The sequence below is a fragment of the Lipotes vexillifer genome, unplaced genomic scaffold, assembly GCF_000442215.2.
Source record: "Lipotes vexillifer unplaced genomic scaffold, Lipotes_vexillifer_v1.1 scaffold268, whole genome shotgun sequence".
In the NCBI taxonomy this organism is placed as follows: domain Eukaryota; kingdom Metazoa; phylum Chordata; class Mammalia; order Artiodactyla; family Lipotidae; genus Lipotes; species Lipotes vexillifer.
The window spans coordinates 725,388-729,905 of record NW_006796561.1 but is presented as its reverse complement, the minus strand read 5'-3'; the positions used below and the strand labels follow the sequence as shown (position 1 = coordinate 729,905).

Below are 4,518 nucleotides of genomic sequence, written 5' to 3'. Positions count from 1 at the left end.
CATATACCCTGAGAAAACCATAATTCAAAAAGAAGCATGTACCACAATGTTCACTGCAGCTCTATTTACAATAGCCAGGACATGGAAGCAACCTAAGTGTCCGTCAACAGATGAATGGATAAATAAGATAAAATAAGATGTGGTGCATATATAAAATGGAATATTACTCAGCCATAAAAAGAAATGGAATTGAGTTATTTGTAGTGAGGTGGATGGACCTAGAGACTGTCATACAGAGTGAAGTAAGTCAGAAAGAGAAAAACAAATACGGTATGCTAATACATATATATGGAATCTAAAAAAAAAAAAAAAAAAGAAAAAAAATAGTCATGAAGAACCTAGGGCCAGGGCAGGAATAAAGACGCAGACCTACTAAAGAATGGACTTGAGGACATGGGGAGGGGGAAGGGTAAGGTGGGATGAAGTGAGAGAGTGACATGGAAATATATACACTACTAAATGTAAAGTCGATAGCTAGTGGGAAGCAGCCGCATAGCACAGGGAGATCAGCTTGGTGCTTTGTGACCACCTAGAGGGGTGGGATAGGGAGGGTGGGAGGGAGACGCAAGAGGGAGGAGATATGGGGATATATGTATATGTATAGCTGATTTACTTTGTTATACAGCAGAAACTAACACACCATTGTAAAGCAATTATACTCCAATGAAGATGTTAAAAAAATAAATAAAGACCTCTGGATGGAAAAAAAAAGAACAATTGAAAAGCTGGCATAATTTTCTAGCTAATTTGAACTTTAAAAGATAATGCATCCTAAATAACAAGAGCACTGTACGTCAGACAGACACCTGAAAACCACCAAGACCTTTTCTACTGTTTTACTGAGTCCTCCTCTGCGCCTCTATCCAGGTCTATTTTCATCTTCACCACCTCTTATCCTCCCTAGGATACTGCTCAGACCTAACTGATTTTCATATATCCAGCTCACTCAAAGTTCCAAATAAATTAATTTATGAAATTGTACTATATTCTATGTAGATATGTCATAAACACACTCAAACAGTACAGAGAGTACAGCCTGGGGGAAAACAGATGACCACTGAGTGGGAAAAAGATGACTTCACTTGTTTCCTACCCCGAAAACTGCAGAAGATCTCTCCGTTTGAACTCCTACCGCAAGTTTTTATTCCCTACAGACAACTCTTACAGTGCTCTGAACTATAAACAAGTACACATGCCTAATCTCAGAGGGAGTAGGCTCCCAGACAAAAAACATGTCTTCTATGTCTGTATTCACCATGAACCTAAGACAATACCTTGAACAGGATGGGGCAAAACACAAGTTAAATTACTGAATTACTGAATTAACGTAAATGAAAACAGTTGAGGGTGGAAGAGGAGGAGAGAAAAAAAAGGCTGAGAGGATACATCAAAGAGAAAGGAGAAGGGAAGGAGCAAAAGAAGAGAAAAAAGAAAACTTGTGAAGGAAATTCTTTTTGTTAGAGTAGGATTACTTCTTTTAAATTGAGAGTTGGAAAAAGCCATTGCTATGCACCCCATATCACAGCTATCAACACTAGTCTTTTTTGTGTGTGTTTTAACATCTTTATTTGGGTATAATTGCTTTACAATGGTGTGTTAGTTTCTGCTGTATAACAAAGTGAATCAGCTACACATATACATATATCCCCATATCTCCTCCCTCTTGCGTCTCCCTCCCACCCTCCCTATCCCACCCCTCTAGGTGGTCACAAAGCACCTAGCTGATCTCCCTGTGCTATGCGGCTGCTTCCCACTTGCTATCGACTTTACGTTTTGTAGTGTATATATGTCCATGCCACTCTCTCACTTCGTCCCACCTTACCCTTCCCCCTCTCCATGTCCTCAAGTCCATTCTCTATATCTGCATCTTTATTCCTGTCCTGCCTGTAGGTTTTTCAGAACCTTTTTTTTTTTTTAGATTCCATATATATGTATTAGCATACCGTATTTGTTTTTCTCTTTCTGACTTACTTCACTCTGTATGACAGTCTCTAGGTCCATCCACCTCACTACAAATAACTCAGTTTTGTTTCTTTTTATGGCTGAGTAATATTCCATTGTATACATGTGCCACATCTTCTTTATCGATTCATCTCTCAATGGACATTTAGGTTGCTTCCATGTCCTGGCTATTGTAAATAGAGCTGCAGTGAACACTGTGGTACATGCTTCTTTTTGAATTATGGTTTTCTCAGGGTATATGTCCAGTAGTGGGATTGCTGGGCCATACAGTAATTCTATTTTTAGTTTTTTAAGGAACTTCCCTACTGCTCTCCACAGTGGCTGTGTCAGTTTACATTCCCACCAACAGTGCAAGAGTGTTCACTTTTCTCCACACCCTCTCCAGCATTTATCAACACTGGTCTTTAAACTGTCATTATAAACACCTTAAAATATCTCCCAACCCTTGATATTCAAAGTGTGATTTCGCACTGCAACTACAGTATTCCCTTTCTGACCAGCAGATTCCAAGCCCCCACTTCAAACCTACAGGTTTCTGGGTGATTTATGGCTGTTAAAGTTTGAGAAGCACCACCTACACCATTCAAGTCCTTTCTGTTGTACTGAACTTGTGTTTTATTTAAATGGATCAGTAGCTAACAATTGAAAAATCTCTGATTAGAGGAAACTGATCATTTTAATTGGATTTGATCTGTATGTATTTAACTTTAGGTTAAGTTATTAATTACAGAGTAATTTGGCCTGGAGGGTATACCACAAAACTTTGTAACTAGTCATAAGAACATGATTAAAAGAAATTGAGCATTAGGTCAGTGACATCCTCAAGAACTCAGTTTTGTTCCTTCATGCCTAGCACTGGGCTTGGAATGACAGGTGTGGCCAGTGTTTCCTGAATGAATAAAATAAATGAATTTTTACAATCAGATATCTAGGGCTGACAATCTTGGGGTCATCTGGCCAAACAACCTCGTTTTAAAGAAGAGCAAACTAGAAATCCTGAGAGATTCAAAAGCAAGCAAGCTAAACGAGCCAAAATATGCTGCATCTCACATTTTCCCTTTTTGTTCCTTTCCTAGAAATGTGTTAGAAAAGTGATTCTAAGTATTCTAATAAAATGACTGTGGGCTCTTAAAGAAGTGTTAGGGTAAAAAGGTGCCTAGGACTAGGAAGAAGAGACTGGCAAAGGTAAATGAGGTTGGACAAAACTATTTTTCTAAGCCTAATATACTTTTGGACAGGCCAATTAATTAATTTAATCTGCTGAAAAATAAATCTGAAGGAATTCTCAGAAAAAGAAACATGAGCTGCATGAAAATGTTACAAACCAAGGGAGACCGCACATAACTAACTAAAATCTCCACAGGCTTATTTCCTGTTCAAGTATGACCTCCTGGGATAAGTTTTACTGCAGTGTTCATTACCAGATGACTTTTGGTTTTAAGGGAAGCCAAGGGCAAGTTGGAAATATGATTCTTAACTAAACATAAAAAAACCAAAAACCAGAACAAAAATCCCCCTGCGGCTGTTTCTCATTTGTTTGTAATCAGAATGCGGGCTTGCAGAGGAAACACACCAATTTCTGAAAGCAAAAATATAAGGACCCAGTCACGTCCTCAAAACAAACCAACATACAAATCACAGCCGGATCCAGCTGTGCTGCGCAGGAGCCAGGAATTTCTTCTAAGAGCAGATAGATCAAAACGGCGAACGCAAGACAAGCCAGATTTCAATCAAAAAGAAAAGGGTGTGCCCTTCTTTTTTTTTTTTTTTTTTCTTTTCTTCTTCTTTGCAACTTTCACCCAGCAGAAACCTTTGAAGGAGTCTTGGTGAAAAAAACCTTTTCAGACGCTAGTCCCCAGAGCTACACCTCGGTGGGGTGGAAAGGGCAGGCACCGCGAGCTCGCACGGTCGCGGCCCGCGCAGGCTCCAGCCGGGAGGGGAAGGGTCCGGTCCCGAGCCCGGCAAGGCCGGGCCCCCCGAGTGATTCATCAGCAACTCAGGATTCGCGCGCCTCCACCGCGGGCAACACCCAGCGCGTCCCACGGCTCCCACCCCGGCCCGTTAGCCCCGAAGCAGCCCCCAGCGTCCCCTCGCTCCCCGAGAGGGACTGGTACGGAAGGAGATCACAGCCTGGTAGTTGGAAGGCAACCTCTCTCGCCTCAGCCACCATGGCCGGTGCGACTCCCTGCCCGCGCCCGCAGACGTACTTCCTGGAAAGCACGGGCTTGGCTTACCTGACTGGAGCCCGCTAGGGCCACCGACCTCCTTCACAGACCCACAGGGACGGCCTGCCGCTCAGTTCCCACTACCTGCCCGTCCGCCTGCTGCCGCCTCCCAGGGAGTTGTCTGATACTCCGCCGGCAGCTCCCCCAACTCGACGGCCCTGGTTCCACTCCGCCGCCTATGCGCGTGCGCACTACCAGGTCGCGGGGCATCCTGGGAGTTATAGTTCGAGCGAGGAGGGCGCGGCTCAGCGCAGACCCTGGTCTTTTCTGTGTGCAGGACTTTGGGAGTGGCTGCGGATACTAAGCCTTACACCAGCCTGAGAAAACGTCC

General features: G+C 43.2%; 1 protein-coding gene across 1 annotated transcript in view; it reads right to left on the bottom strand.

Moving 5' to 3' along the window:
• TMOD3 (tropomodulin 3) overlaps positions 1–4,297 on the bottom strand; it is a 96,966-nt gene extending 92,669 nt beyond the window's left edge. Inside the window, exon 1 of the mRNA XM_007468717.1 lies at positions 4,197–4,297. The gene's annotated coding sequence lies outside the window, so the exon portion shown is untranslated. The remainder of the gene's footprint in view (positions 1–4,196) is intronic.
• Between the last annotated feature and the right edge of the window lie 221 nt (positions 4,298–4,518).